General features: G+C 47.9%; 40 pseudogenes; all 40 read left to right on the forward strand.

Moving 5' to 3' along the window:
* Window positions 1-50: 50 nt before the first annotated feature.
* On the forward strand, window positions 51-169 carry LOC143801568 (5S ribosomal RNA; annotated as a pseudogene).
* A 258-nt stretch (window positions 170-427) lies between these two features.
* On the forward strand, window positions 428-546 carry LOC143798634 (5S ribosomal RNA; annotated as a pseudogene).
* Window positions 547-623: 77 nt separating this feature from the next.
* Window positions 624-742, forward strand: LOC143801579 (5S ribosomal RNA; annotated as a pseudogene).
* A 247-nt stretch (window positions 743-989) lies between these two features.
* On the forward strand, window positions 990-1,108 carry LOC143799415 (5S ribosomal RNA; annotated as a pseudogene).
* Window positions 1,109-1,185: 77 nt separating this feature from the next.
* LOC143801592 (5S ribosomal RNA) lies at window positions 1,186-1,304 on the forward strand (annotated as a pseudogene).
* A 249-nt stretch (window positions 1,305-1,553) lies between these two features.
* Window positions 1,554-1,672, forward strand: LOC143799416 (5S ribosomal RNA; annotated as a pseudogene).
* A 77-nt stretch (window positions 1,673-1,749) lies between these two features.
* Window positions 1,750-1,868, forward strand: LOC143798801 (5S ribosomal RNA; annotated as a pseudogene).
* A 245-nt stretch (window positions 1,869-2,113) lies between these two features.
* On the forward strand, window positions 2,114-2,232 carry LOC143799419 (5S ribosomal RNA; annotated as a pseudogene).
* Window positions 2,233-2,309: 77 nt separating this feature from the next.
* On the forward strand, window positions 2,310-2,428 carry LOC143798089 (5S ribosomal RNA; annotated as a pseudogene).
* Window positions 2,429-2,870: 442 nt separating this feature from the next.
* On the forward strand, window positions 2,871-2,989 carry LOC143801603 (5S ribosomal RNA; annotated as a pseudogene).
* Window positions 2,990-3,248: 259 nt separating this feature from the next.
* Window positions 3,249-3,367, forward strand: LOC143799420 (5S ribosomal RNA; annotated as a pseudogene).
* A 77-nt stretch (window positions 3,368-3,444) lies between these two features.
* LOC143801614 (5S ribosomal RNA) lies at window positions 3,445-3,563 on the forward strand (annotated as a pseudogene).
* A 249-nt stretch (window positions 3,564-3,812) lies between these two features.
* LOC143799421 (5S ribosomal RNA) lies at window positions 3,813-3,931 on the forward strand (annotated as a pseudogene).
* Window positions 3,932-4,008: 77 nt separating this feature from the next.
* On the forward strand, window positions 4,009-4,127 carry LOC143798802 (5S ribosomal RNA; annotated as a pseudogene).
* A 246-nt stretch (window positions 4,128-4,373) lies between these two features.
* On the forward strand, window positions 4,374-4,492 carry LOC143799422 (5S ribosomal RNA; annotated as a pseudogene).
* A 77-nt stretch (window positions 4,493-4,569) lies between these two features.
* Window positions 4,570-4,688, forward strand: LOC143798090 (5S ribosomal RNA; annotated as a pseudogene).
* A 251-nt stretch (window positions 4,689-4,939) lies between these two features.
* On the forward strand, window positions 4,940-5,058 carry LOC143799423 (5S ribosomal RNA; annotated as a pseudogene).
* A 77-nt stretch (window positions 5,059-5,135) lies between these two features.
* LOC143801626 (5S ribosomal RNA) lies at window positions 5,136-5,254 on the forward strand (annotated as a pseudogene).
* Window positions 5,255-5,503: 249 nt separating this feature from the next.
* LOC143799424 (5S ribosomal RNA) lies at window positions 5,504-5,622 on the forward strand (annotated as a pseudogene).
* Window positions 5,623-5,699: 77 nt separating this feature from the next.
* LOC143801637 (5S ribosomal RNA) lies at window positions 5,700-5,818 on the forward strand (annotated as a pseudogene).
* A 244-nt stretch (window positions 5,819-6,062) lies between these two features.
* Window positions 6,063-6,181, forward strand: LOC143799425 (5S ribosomal RNA; annotated as a pseudogene).
* Window positions 6,182-6,258: 77 nt separating this feature from the next.
* LOC143800350 (5S ribosomal RNA) lies at window positions 6,259-6,377 on the forward strand (annotated as a pseudogene).
* Window positions 6,378-6,633: 256 nt separating this feature from the next.
* Window positions 6,634-6,752, forward strand: LOC143799426 (5S ribosomal RNA; annotated as a pseudogene).
* A 77-nt stretch (window positions 6,753-6,829) lies between these two features.
* On the forward strand, window positions 6,830-6,948 carry LOC143794051 (5S ribosomal RNA; annotated as a pseudogene).
* A 254-nt stretch (window positions 6,949-7,202) lies between these two features.
* On the forward strand, window positions 7,203-7,321 carry LOC143799427 (5S ribosomal RNA; annotated as a pseudogene).
* Window positions 7,322-7,398: 77 nt separating this feature from the next.
* On the forward strand, window positions 7,399-7,517 carry LOC143798091 (5S ribosomal RNA; annotated as a pseudogene).
* Window positions 7,518-7,961: 444 nt separating this feature from the next.
* Window positions 7,962-8,080, forward strand: LOC143794062 (5S ribosomal RNA; annotated as a pseudogene).
* A 257-nt stretch (window positions 8,081-8,337) lies between these two features.
* On the forward strand, window positions 8,338-8,456 carry LOC143799428 (5S ribosomal RNA; annotated as a pseudogene).
* A 77-nt stretch (window positions 8,457-8,533) lies between these two features.
* Window positions 8,534-8,652, forward strand: LOC143794073 (5S ribosomal RNA; annotated as a pseudogene).
* Window positions 8,653-8,898: 246 nt separating this feature from the next.
* Window positions 8,899-9,017, forward strand: LOC143799430 (5S ribosomal RNA; annotated as a pseudogene).
* A 77-nt stretch (window positions 9,018-9,094) lies between these two features.
* On the forward strand, window positions 9,095-9,213 carry LOC143794084 (5S ribosomal RNA; annotated as a pseudogene).
* Window positions 9,214-9,459: 246 nt separating this feature from the next.
* LOC143798635 (5S ribosomal RNA) lies at window positions 9,460-9,578 on the forward strand (annotated as a pseudogene).
* A 77-nt stretch (window positions 9,579-9,655) lies between these two features.
* On the forward strand, window positions 9,656-9,774 carry LOC143794096 (5S ribosomal RNA; annotated as a pseudogene).
* Window positions 9,775-10,784: 1,010 nt separating this feature from the next.
* Window positions 10,785-10,903, forward strand: LOC143794108 (5S ribosomal RNA; annotated as a pseudogene).
* A 248-nt stretch (window positions 10,904-11,151) lies between these two features.
* LOC143799431 (5S ribosomal RNA) lies at window positions 11,152-11,270 on the forward strand (annotated as a pseudogene).
* Window positions 11,271-11,347: 77 nt separating this feature from the next.
* LOC143794119 (5S ribosomal RNA) lies at window positions 11,348-11,466 on the forward strand (annotated as a pseudogene).
* Window positions 11,467-11,722: 256 nt separating this feature from the next.
* LOC143799432 (5S ribosomal RNA) lies at window positions 11,723-11,841 on the forward strand (annotated as a pseudogene).
* Window positions 11,842-11,918: 77 nt separating this feature from the next.
* On the forward strand, window positions 11,919-12,038 carry LOC143800339 (5S ribosomal RNA; annotated as a pseudogene).
* Window positions 12,039-12,285: 247 nt separating this feature from the next.
* Window positions 12,286-12,404, forward strand: LOC143798636 (5S ribosomal RNA; annotated as a pseudogene).
* A 77-nt stretch (window positions 12,405-12,481) lies between these two features.
* Window positions 12,482-12,600, forward strand: LOC143794131 (5S ribosomal RNA; annotated as a pseudogene).
* Window positions 12,601-12,804: the final 204 nt, after the last annotated feature.

A 12,804-nucleotide genomic window follows, 5' to 3' on the forward strand; every position in this document is an offset into this window, starting at 1 on the left:
CCTTACGATTGTTTTCATCTTGAAAAGACTAGCAGACGCGAAAGCAATCGGTCAATGGCCACACTAAGCTGAATGTGCCTGCCCTCGTCAGATCGCAAATGCTAAGCAGCTTGAGGCTAGGCAAGTACCAGCATGGGAGACTGGCTGGGAATCCCTGGTACCGTTGACTTGGTTTTTTCGTTTTGATCCAAGCTTTCCCTGACGATTGTATTCCTCTTGAAAAGAGCCGCACTGGTTTGAACAATCTGTCATTGGCCACTCTAAGCTGAATGTGCCAGCTCTGGTCAGATCGCAAATGCTAAGCAGCTTGGGGCTGGGCAAGTTTCTTTTTTTTTTTTTTTTTTTTTTTTTGGGGGGGGGGGTTTATCAAAGCTTTCCCTTACAATTTTATATCTCTTGAAAAGACCCGCTGTGGTGCTAGTTGTCCGTCAATGGCCACTCTAAGCTGAATGTGCCTGCCCTCGTCAGATCGCAAACGCTAAGCAGCTTGAGGCTGGGCAAGTACCGGCATGGGAGACTGGCTGGGAATCCCTGGTACCGTTGACTTGCTATTTTGTTTTTCTCAAAGCTTTCCCTTACGATTGTTTTCATCTTGAAAAGACTAGCAGACGCGAAAGCAATCGGTCAATGGCCACACTAAGCTGAATGTGCCTGCCCTCGTCAGATCGCAAATGCTAAGCAGCTTGAGGCTAGGCAAGTACCAGCATGGGAGACTGGCTGGGAATCCCTGGTACCGTTGACTTAGTTTTTTCGTTTTGATCCAAGCTTTCCCTGACGATTGTATTCCTCTTGAAAAGAGCCGCACTGGTGTGAACAATCTGTCATTGGCCACTCTAAGCTGAATGTGCCAGCTCTGGTTAGATCGCAAATGCTAAGCAGCTTGAGGCTGGGCAAGTTTCTTTTTTTTTTTTTTTGGGGGGGGGGTTTATCAAAGCTTTCCCTTACAATTTTATATCTCTTGAAAAGACCCGCTGTGGTGCTAGTTGTCCGTCAATGGCCACTCTAAGCTGAATGTGCCTGCCCTCGTCAGATCGCAAACGCTAAGCAGCTTGAGGCTGGGCAAGTACCGGCATGGGAGACTGGCTGGGAATCCCCGGTACCGTTGACTTGCTATTTTGTTTTTCTCAAAGCTTTCCCTTACGATTGTTTTCATCTTGAAAAGACTAGCAGACGCGAAAGCAATCGGTCAATGGCCACACTAAGCTGAATGTGCCTGCCCTCGTCAGATCGCAAATGCTAAGCAGCTTGAGGCTAGGCAAGTACCAGCATGGGAGACTGGCTGGGAATCCCTGGTACCGTTGACTTGGTTTTTTCGTTTTGATCCAAGCTTTCCCTGACGATTGTATTCCTCTTGAAAAGAGCCGCACTGGTGTGAGCAATCTGTCATTGGCCACTCTAAGCTGAATGTGCCAGCTCTGGTCAGATCGCAAATGCTAAGCAGCTTGAGGCTGGGCAAGTTTCTTTTTTTTTTTTTTTTGGGGGGGGGGGTTTATCAAAGCTTTCCCTTACAATTTTATATCTCTTGAAAAGACCCGCTGTGGTGCTAGTTGTCCGTCAATGGCCACTCTAAGCTGAATGTGCCTGCCCTCGTCAGATCGCAAACGCTAAGCAGCTTGAGGCTGGGCAAGTACCGGCATGGGAGACTGGCTGGGAATCCCCGGTACCGTTGACTTGCTATTTTGTTTTTCTCAAAGCTTTCCCTTACGATTGTTTTCATCTTGAAAAGACTAGCAGACGCGAAAGCAATCGGTCAATGGCCACACTAAGCTGAATGTGCCTGCCCTCGTCAGATCGCAAATGCTAAGCAGCTTGAGGTTAGGCAAGTACCAGCATGGGAGACTGGCTGGGAATCCCTGGTACCGTTGACTTGGTTTTTTCGTTTTGATTCAAGCTTTCCCTGACGATTGTATTCCTCTTGAAAAGAGCCGCACTGGTGTGAACAATCTGTCATTGGCCACTCTAAGCTGAATGTGCCAGCTCTGGTTAGATCGCAAATGCTAAGCAGCTTGAGGCTGGGCAAGTTTCTTTTTTTTTTTTGGGGGGGGGGGTTTATCAAAGCTTTCCCTTACAATTTTATATCTCTTGAAAAGACCCGCTGTGGTGCTAGTTGTCCGTCAATGGCCACTCTAAGCTGAATGTGCCTGCCCTCGTCAGATCGCAAACGCTAAGCAGCTTGAGGCTGGGCAAGTACCGGCATGGGAGACTGGCTGGGAATCCCCGGTACCGTTGACTTGCTATTTTGTTTTTCTCAAAGCTTTCCCTTACGATTGTTTTCATCTTGAAAAGACTAGCAGACGCGAAAGCAATCGGTCAATGGCCACACTAAGCTGAATGTGCCTGCCCTCGTCAGATCGCAAATGCTAAGCAGCTTGGGGCTAGGCAAGTACCAGCATGGGAGACTGGCTGGGAATCCCTGGTACCGTTGACTTGGTTTTTTCGTTTTGATCCAAGCTTTCCCTAACGATTGTATTCCTCTTGAAAAGAGCCGCACTGGTGTGAACAATTTGTCATTGGCCACTCTAAGCTGAATGTGCCAGCTCTGGTCAGATCGCAAATGCTAAGCAGCTTGAGGCTGGGCAAGTTTCTTTTTTTTTTTTTTGGGGGGGGGGTTTATTAAAGCTTTCCCTTACAATTTTATATCTCTTGAAAAGACCCGCTGTGGTGCTAGTTGTCCGTCAATGGCCACTCTAAGCTGAATGTGCCTGCCCTCGTCAGATCGCAAACGCTAAGCAGCTTGAGGCTGGGCAAGTACCGGCATGGGAGACTGGCAGGGAATCCCCGGTACCGTTGACTTGCTATTTTTTTTTTCTCAAAGCTTTCCCTTACGATTGTTTTCATCTTGAAAAGACTAGCAGACGCGAAAGCAATCGGTCAATGGCCACACTAAGCTGAATGTGCCTGCCCTCGTCAGATCGCAAATGCTAAGCAGCTTGAGGCTAGGCAAGTACCAGCATGGGAGACTGGCTGGGAATCCCTGGTACCGTTGACTTGGTTTTTTCGTTTTGATCCAAGCTTTCCCTGACGATTGTATTCCTCTTGAAAAGAGCCGCACTGGTTTGAACAATCTGTCATTGGCCACTCTAAGCTGAATGTGCCAGCTCTGGTCAGATCGCAAATGCTAAGCAGCTTGAGGCTGGGCAAGTTTCTTTTTTCTTTTTTTTTTTTTTTTTTTGGGGGGGGGGGTTTATCAAAGCTTTCCCTTACAATTTTATATCTCTTGAAAAGACCCGCTGTGGTGCTAGTTGTCCGTCAATGGCCACTCTAAGCTGAATGTGCCTGCCCTCGTCAGATCGCAAACGCTAAGCAGCTTGAGGCTGGGCAAGTACCGGCATGGGAGACTGGCTGGGAATCCCCGGTACCGTTGACTTGCTATTTTGTTTTTCTCAAAGCTTTCCCTTACGATTGTTTTCATCTTGAAAAGACTAGCAGACGCAAAAGCAATCGGTCAATGGCCACACTAAGCTGAATGTGCCTGCCCTCGTCAGATCGCAAATGCTAAGCAGCTTGAGGCTAGGCAAGTACCAGCATGGGAGACTGGCTGGGAATCCCTGGTACCGTTGACTTGGTTTTTTCGTTTTGATCCAAGCTTTCCCTGACGATTGTATTCCTCTTGAAAAGAGCCGCACTGGTGTGAACAATCTGTCATTGGCCACTCTAAGCTGAATGTGCCAGCTCTGGTTAGATCGCAAATGCTAAGCAGCTTGAGGCTGGGCAAGTTTCTTTTTTTTTTTTTTTTTGGGGGGGGGGTTTATCAAAGCTTTCCCTTACAATTTTATATCTCTTGAAAAGACCCGCTGTGGTGCTAGTTGTCCGTCAATGGCCACTCTAAGCTGAATGTGCCTGCCCTCGTCAGATCGCAAACGCTAAGCAGCTTGAGGCTGGGCAAGTACCGGCATGGGAGACTGGCTGGGAATCCCCGGTACCGTTGACTTGCTATTTTGTTTTTCTCAAAGCTTTCCCTTACGATTGTTTTCATCTTGAAAAGACTAGCAGACGCGAAAGCAATCGGTCAATGGCCACACTAAGCTGAATGTGCCTGCCCTCGTCAGATCGCAAATGCTAAGCAGCTTGAGGTTAGGCAAGTACCAGCATGGGAGACTGGCTGGGAATCCCTGGTACCGTTGACTTGGTTTTTTCGTTTTGATTCAAGCTTTCCCTGACGATTGTATTCCTCTTGAAAAGAGCCGCACTGGTGTGAACAATCTGTCATTGGCCACTCTAAGCTGAATGTGCCAGCTCTGGTTAGATCGCAAATGCTAAGCAGCTTGAGGCTGGGCAAGTTTCTTTTTTTTTTGGGGGGGGGGGGGGTTTATCAAAGCTTTCCCTTACAATTTTATATCTCTTGAAAAGACCCGCTGTGGTGCTAGTTGTCCGTCAATGGCCACTCTAAGCTGAATGTGCCTGCCCTCGTCAGATCGCAAACGCTAAGCAGCTTGAGGCTGGGCAAGTACCGGCATGGGAGACTGGCTGGGAATCCCCGGTACCGTTGACTTGCTATTTTGTTTTTCTCAAAGCTTTCCCTTACGATTGTTTTCATCTTGAAAAGACTAGCAGACGCGAAAGCAATCGGTCAATGGCCACACTAAGCTGAATGTGCCTGCCCTCGTCAGATCGCAAATGCTAAGCAGCTTGGGGCTAGGCAAGTACCAGCATGGGAGACTGGCTGGGAATCCCTGGTACCGTTGACTTGGTTTTTTCGTTTTGATCCAAGCTTTCCCTAACGATTGTATTCCTCTTGAAAAGAGCCGCACTGGTGTGAACAATTTGTCATTGGCCACTCTAAGCTGAATGTGCCAGCTCTGGTCAGATCGCAAATGCTAAGCAGCTTGAGGCTGGGCAAGTTTCTTTTTTTTTTTTTTTTTTGGGGGGGGGGGTTTATCAAAGCTTTCCCTTACAATTTTATATCTCTTGAAAAGACCCGCTGTGGTGCTAGTTGTCCGTCAATGGCCACTCTAAGCTGAATGTGCCTGCCCTCGTCAGATCGCAAACGCTAAGCAGCTTGAGGCTGGGCAAGTACCGGCATGGGAGACTGGCTGGGAATCCCCGGTACCGTTGACTTGCTATTTTGTTTTTCTCAAAGCTTTCCCTTACGATTGTTTTCATCTTGAAAAGACTAGCAGACGCGATAGCAATCGGTCAATGGCCACACTAAGCTGAATGTGCCTGCCCTCGTCAGATCGCAAATGCTAAGCAGCTTGAGGCTAGGCAAGTACCAGCATGGGAGACTGGCTGGGAATCCCTGGTACCGTTGACTTGGTTTTTTCGTTTTGATCCAAGCTTTCCCTGACGATTGTATTCCTCTTGAAAAGAGCCGCACTGGTGTGAACAATCTGTCATTGGCCACTCTAAGCTGAATGTGCCAGCTCTGGTTAGATCGCAAATGCTAAGCAGCTTGAGGCTGGGCAAGTTTCTTTTTTTTTTTTTTTTTGGGGGGGGGGTTTATCAAAGCTTTCCCTTACAATTTTATATCTCTTGAAAAGACCCGCTGTGGTGCTAGCTGTCCGTCAATGGCCACTCTAAGCTGAATGTGCCTGCCCTCGTCAGATCGCAAACGCTAAGCAGCTTGAGGCTGGGCAAGTACCGGCATGGGAGACTGGCTGGGAATCCCCGGTACCGTTGACTTGCTATTTTGTTTTTCTCAAAGCTTTCCCTTACGATTGTTTTCATCTTGAAAAGACTAGCAGACGCGAAAGCAATCGGTCAATGGCCACACTAAGCTGAATGTGCCTGCCCTCGTCAGATCGCAAATGCTAAGCAGCTTGAGGCTAGGCAAGTACCAGCATGGGAGACTGGCTGGGAATCCCTGGTACCGTTGACTTGGTTTTTTCGTTTTCATCCAAGCTTTCCCTGACGATTGTATTCCTCTTGAAAAGAGCCGCACTGGTGTGAACAATCTGTCATTGGCCACTCTAAGCTGAATGTGCCAGCTCTGGTTAGATCGCAAATGCTAAGCAACTTGAGGCTGGGCAAGTTTCTTTTTTTTTTTGGGGGGGGGGGTTTATCAAAGCTTTCCCGTACAATTTTATATCTCTTGAAAAGACCCGCTGTGGTGCTAGTTGTCCGTCAATGGCCACTCTAAGCTGAATGTGCCTGCCCTCGTCAGATCGCAAACGCTAAGCAGCTTGAGGCTGGGCAAGTACCGGCATGGGAGACTGGCTGGGAATCCCCGGTACCGTTGACTTGCTATTTTTTTTTTCTCAAAGCTTTCCCTTACGATTGTTTTCATCTTGAAAAGACTAGCAGACGCGAAAGCAATCGGTCAATGGCCACACTAAGCTGAATGTGCCTGCCCTCGTCAGATCACAAATGCTAAGCAGCTTGAGGCTAGGCAAGTACCAGCATGGGAGACTGGCTGGGAATCCCTGGTACCGTTGACTTGGTTTTTTCGTTTTGATCCAAGCTTTCCCTGACGATTGTATTCCTCTTGAAAAGAGCCGCACTGGTTTGAACAATCTGTCATTGGCCACTCTAAGCTGAATGTGCCAGCTCTGGTCAGATCGCAAATGCTAAGCAGCTTGAGGCTGGGCAAGTTTCTTTTTTTTTTTTTTTTTTTTTTTTGGGGGGGGGGTTTATCAAAGCTTTCCCTTACAATTTTATATCTCTTGAAAAGACCCGCTGTGGTGCTAGTTGTCCGTCAATGGCCACTCTAAGCTGAATGTGCCTGCCCTCGTCAGATCGCAAACGCTAAGCAGCTTGAGGCTGGGCAAGTACCGGCATGGGAGACTGGCTGGGAATCCCCGGTACCGTTGACTTGCTATTTTGTTTTTCTCAAAGCTTTCCCTTACGATTGTTTTCATCTTGAAAAGACTAGCAGACGCGAAAGCAATCGGTCAATGGCCACACTAAGCTGAATGTGCCTGCCCTCGTCAGATCGCAAATGCTAAGCAGCTTGAGGCTAGGCAAGTACCAGCATGGGAGACTGGCTGGGAATCCCTGGTACCGTTGACTTGGTTTTTTCGTTTTGATCCAAGCTTTCCCTGACGATTGTATTCCTCTTGAAAAGAGCCGCACTGGTGTGAACAATCTGTCATTGGCCACTCTAAGCTGAATGTGCCAGCTCTGGTTAGATTGCAAATGCTAAGCAGCTTGAGGCTGGGCAAGTTTCTTTTTTTTTTTTTTTTTTTTTGGGGGGGGGGGTTTATCAAAGCTTTCCCTTACAATTTTATATCTCTTGAAAAGACCCGCTGTGGTGCTAGTTGTCCGTCAATGGCCACTCTAAGCTGAATGTGCCTGCCCTCGTCAGATCGCAAACGCTAAGCAGCTTGAGGCTGGGCAAGTACCGGCATGGGAGACTGGCTGGGAATCCCCGGTACCGTTGACTTGCTATTTTGTTTTTCTCAAAGCTTTCCCTTACGATTGTTTTCATCTTGAAAAGACTAGCAGACGCGAAAGCAATCGGTCAATGGCCACACTAAGCTGAATGTGCCTGCCCTCGTCAGATCGCAAATGCTAAGCAGCTTGGGGCTAGGCAAGTACCAGCATGGGAGACTGGCTGGGAATCCCTGGTACCGTTGACTTGGTTTTTTCGTTTTGATCCAAGCTTTCCCTAACGATTGTATTCCTCTTGAAAAGAGCCGCACTGGTGTGAACAATTTGTCATTGGCCACTCTAAGCTGAATGTGCCAGCTCTGGTCAGATCGCAAATGCTAAGCAGCTTGAGGCTGGGCAAGTTTCTTTTTTTTTTTTTTGGGGGGGGGGGGTTTATCAAAGCTTTCCCTTACAATTTTATATCTCTTGAAAAGACCCGCTGTGGTGCTAGTTGTCCGTCAATGGCCACTCTAAGCTGAATGTGCCTGCCCTCGTCAGATTGCAAACGCTAAGCAGCTTGAGGCTGGGCAAGTACCGGCATGGGAGACTGGCTGGGAATCCCCGGTACCGTTGACTTGCTATTTTTTTTTTCTCAAAGCTTTCCCTTACGATTGTTTTCATCTTGAAAAGACTAGCAGACGCGAAAGCAATCGGTCAATGGCCACACTAAGCTGAATGTGCCTGCCCTCGTCAGATCGCAAATGCTAAGCAGCTTGAGGCTAGGCAAGTACCAGCATGGGAGACTGGCTGGGAATCCCTGGTACCGTTGACTTGGTTTTTTCGTTTTGATCCAAGCTTTCCCTGACGATTGTATTCCTCTTGAAAAGAGCCGCACTGGTTTGAACAATCTGTCATTGGCCACTCTAAGCTGAATGTGCCAGCTCTGGTCAGATCGCAAATGCTAAGCAGCTTGAAGCTGGGCAAGTTTCTTTTTTCTTTTTTTTTTTTTTTTTTGGGGGGGGGGTTTATCAAAGCTTTCCCTTACAATTTTATATCTCTTGAAAAGACCCGCTGTGGTGCTAGTTGTCCGTCAATGGCCACTCTAAGCTGAATGTGCCTGCCCTCGTCAGATCGCAAACGCTAAGCAGCTTGAGGCTGGGCAAGTACCGGCATGGGAGACTGGCTGGGAATCCCCGGTACCGTTGACTTGCTATTTTGTTTTTCTCAAAGCTTTCCCTTACGATTGTTTTCATCTTGAAAAGACTAGCAGACGCGAAAGCAATCGGTCAATGGCCACACTAAGCTGAATGTGCCTGCCCTCGTCAGATCGCAAATGCTAAGCAGCTTGAGGCTAGGCAAGTACCAGCATGGGAGACTGGCTGGGAATCCCTGGTACCGTTGACTTGGTTTTTTCGTTTTGATCCAAGCTTTCCCTGACGATTGTATTCCTCTCGAAAAGAGCCGCACTGGTGAGAACAATCTGTCATTGGCCACTCTAAGCTGAATGTGCCAGCTCTGGTTAGATCGCAAATGCTAAGCAGCTTGAGGCTGGGCAAGTTTCTTTTTTTTTTTTTGGGGGGGGGGGTTTATCAAAGCTTTCCCTTACAATTTTATATCTCTTGAAAAGACCCGCTGTGGTGCTAGTTGTCCGTCAATGGCCACTCTAAGCTGAATGTGCCTGCCCTCGTCAGATCGCAAACGCTAAGCAGCTTGAGGCTGGGCAAGTACCGGCATGGGAGACTGGCTGGGAATCCCCGGTACCGTTGACTTGCTATTTTGTTTTTCTCAAAGCTTTCCCTTACGATTGTTTTCATCTTGAAAAGACTAGCAGACGCGAAAGCAATCGGTCAATGGCCACACTAAGCTGAATGTGCCTGCCCTCGTCAGATCGCAAATGCTAAGCAGCTTGAGGCTAGGCAAGTACCAGCATGGGAGACTGGCTGGGAATCCCTGGTACCGTTGACTTGGTTTTTTCGTTTTGATCCAAGCTTTCCCTGACGATTGTATTCCTCTTGAAAAGAGCCGCACTGGTGAGAACAATCTGTCATTGGCCACTCTAAGCTGAATGTGCCAGCTCTGGTTAGATCGCAAATGCTAAGCAGCTTGAGGCTGGGCAACTTTCTTTTTTTTTTTTTTGGGGGGGGGGTTTATCAAAGCTTTCCCTTACAATTTTATATCTCTTGAAAAGACCCGCTGTGGTGCTAGTTGTCCGTCAATGGCCACTCTAAGCTGAATGTGCCTGCCCTCGTCAGATCGCAAACGCTAAGCAGCTTGAGGCTGGGCAAGTACCGGCATGGGAGACTGGCTGGGAATCCCTGGTACCGTTGACTTGCTATTTTGTTTTTCTCAAAGCTTTCCCTTACGATTGTTTTCATCTTGAAAAGACTAGCAGACGCGAAAGCAATCGGTCAATGGCCACACTAAGCTGAATGTGCCTGCCCTCGTCAGATCGCAAATGCTAAGCAGCTTGAGGCTAGGCAAGTACCAGCATGGGAGACTGGCTGGGAATCCCTGGTACCGTTGACTTGGTTTTTTCGTTTTGATCCAAGCTTTCCCTGACGATTGTATTCCTCTTGAAAAGAGCCGCACTGGTGTGAACAATCTGTCATTGGCCACTCTAAGCTGAATGTGCCAGCTCTGGTTAGATCGCAAATGCTAAGCAGCTTGAGGCTGGGCAAGTTTCTTTTTTTTTTTTGGGGGGGGGGGTTTATCAAAGCTTTCCCTTACAATTTTATATCTCTTGAAAAGACCCGCTGTGGTGCTAGTTGTCCGTCAATGGCCACTCTAAGCTGAATGTGACTGCCCTCGTCAGATCGCAAACGCTAAGCAGCTTGAGGCTGGGCAAGTACCGGCATGGGAGACTGGCTGGGAATCCCCGGTACCGTTGACTTGCTATTTTGTTTTTCTCAAAGCTTTCCCTTACGATTGTTTTCATCTTGAAAAGACTAGCAGACGCGAAAGCAATCGGTCAATGGCCACACTAAGCTGAATGTGCCTTCCCTCGTCAGATCGCAAATGCTAAGCAGCTTGAGGCTAGGCAAGTACCAGCATGGGAGACTGGCTGGGAATCCCTGGTACCGTTGACTTGGTTTTTTCGTTTTGATCCAAGCTTTCCCTGACGATTGTATTCCTCTTGAAAAGAGCCGCACTGGTTTGAACAATCTGTCATTGGCCACTCTAAGCTGAATGTGCCAGCTCTGGTCAGATTGCAAATGCTAAGCAGCTTGAGGCTGGGCAAGTTTCTTTTTTTTTTTTTTTTTTTTTTGGGGGGGGGGTTTATCAAAGCTTTCCCTTACAATTTTATATCTCTTGAAAAGACCCGCTGTGGTGCTAGTTGTCCGTCAATGGCCACTCTAAGCTGAATGTGCCTGCCCTCGTCAGATCGCAAATGCTAAGCAGCTTGAGGCTGGGCAAGTACCGGCATGGGAGATTGGCTGGGAATCCCCGGTACCATTGACTTGCTATTTTGTTTTTCTCAAAGCTTTCCCTTACGATTGTTTTCATCTTGAAAAGACTAGCAGACGCGAAAGCAATCGGTCAATGGCCACACTAAGCTGAATGTGCCTGCCCTCGTCAGATCGCAAATGCTAAGCAGCTTGAGGCTAGGCAAGTACCAGCATGGGAGACTGGCTGGGAATCCCTGGTACCGTTGACTTGGTTTTTTCGTTTTGATCCAAGCTTTCCCTGACGATTGTATTCCTCTTGAAAAGAGCCGCACTGGTGTGAACAATCTGTCATTGGCCACTCTAAGCTGAATGTGCCAGCTCTGGTCAGATCGCAAATGCTAAGCAGCTTGAGGCTGGGCAAGTTTCTTTTTTTTTTTTTTTGGGGGGGGGGGTTTATCAAAGCTTTCCCTTACAATTTTATATCTCTTGAAAAGACCCGCTGTGGTGCTAGTTGTCTGTCAATGGCCACTCTAAGCTGAATGTGCCTGCCCTCGTCAGATCGCAAACGCTAAGCAGCTTGAGGCTGGGCAAGTACCGGCATGGGAGACTGGCTGGGAATCCCCGGTACCGTTGACTTGCTATTTTTTTTTTCTCAAAGCTTTCCCTTACGATTGTTTTCATCTTGAAAAGACTAGCAGACGCGAAAGCAATCGGTCAATGGCCACACTAAGCTGAATGTGCCTGCCCTCGTCAGATCGCAAATGCTAAGCAGCTTGAGGCTAGGCAAGTACCAGCATGGGAGACTGGCTGGGAATCCCTGGTACCGTTGACTTGGTTTTTTCGTTTTGATCCAAGCTTTCCCTGACGATTGTATTCCTCTTGAAAAGAGCCGCACTGGTTTGAACAATCTGTCATTGGCCACTCTAAGCTGAATGTGCCAGCTCTGGTCAGATCGCAAATGCTAAGCAGCTTGAGGCTGGGCAAGTTTCTTTTTTCTTTTTTTTTTTTTTTTTGGGGGGGGGGTTTATCAAAGCTTTCCCTTACAATTTTATATCTCTTGAAAAGACCCGCTGTGGTGCTAGTTGTCCGTCAATGGCCACTCTAAGCTGAATGTGCCTGCCCTCGTCAGATCGCAAACGCTAAGCAGCTTGAGGCTGGGCAAGTACCGGCATGGGAGACTGGCTGGGAATCCCCGGTACCGTTGACTTGCTATTTTGTTTTTCTCAAAGCTTTCCCTTACGATTGTTTTCATCTTGAAAAGACTAGCAGACGCGAAAGCAATCGGTCAATGGCCACACTAAGCTGAATGTGCCTGCCCTCGTCAGATCGCAAAATGCTAAGCAGCTTGAGGCTAGGCAAGTACCAGCATGGGAGACTGGCTGGGAATCCCTGGTACCGTTGACTTGGTTTTTTCGTTTTGATCCAAGCTTTCCCTGACGATTGTATTCCTCTTGAAAAGAGCCGCACTGGTGTGAACAATCTGTCATTGGCCACTCTAAGCTGAATGTGCCAGCTCTGGTTAGATCGCAAATGCTAAGCAGCTTGAGGCTGGGCAAGTTTCTTTTTTTTTTTTTTTGGGGGGGGGGTTTATCAAAGCTTTCCCTTACAATTTTATATCTCTTGAAAAGACCCGCTGTGGTGCTAGTTGTCCGTCAATGGCCACTCTAAGCTGAATGTGCCTGCCCTCGTCAGATCGCAAACGCTAAGCAGCTTGAGGCTGGGCAAGTACCGGCATGGGAGACTGGCTGGGAATCCCTGGTACCGTTGACTTGCTATTTTGTTTTTCTCAAAGCTTTCCCTTACGATTGTTTTCATCTTGAAAAGACTAGCAGACGCGAAAGCAATCGGTCAATGGCCACACTAAGCTGAATGTGCCTGCCCTCGTCAGATCGCAAATGCTAAGCAGCTTGAGGCTAGGCAAGTACCAGCATGGGAGACTGGCTGGGAATCCCTGGTACCGTTGACTTGGTTTTTTCGTTTTGATCCAAGCTTTCCCTGACGATTGTATTCCTCTTGAAAAGAGCCGCACTGGTGTGAACAATCTGTCATTGGCCACTCTAAGCTGAATGTGCCAGCTCTGGTTAGATCGCAAATGCTAAGCAGCTTGAGGCTGGGCAAGTTTCTTTTTTTTTTTTTTTGGGGGGGGGTTTATCAAAGCTTTCCCTTACAA

This window comes from Ranitomeya variabilis, chromosome 1 (assembly GCF_051348905.1).
Source record: "Ranitomeya variabilis isolate aRanVar5 chromosome 1, aRanVar5.hap1, whole genome shotgun sequence".
NCBI lineage: Eukaryota > Metazoa > Chordata > Amphibia > Anura > Dendrobatidae > Ranitomeya > Ranitomeya variabilis.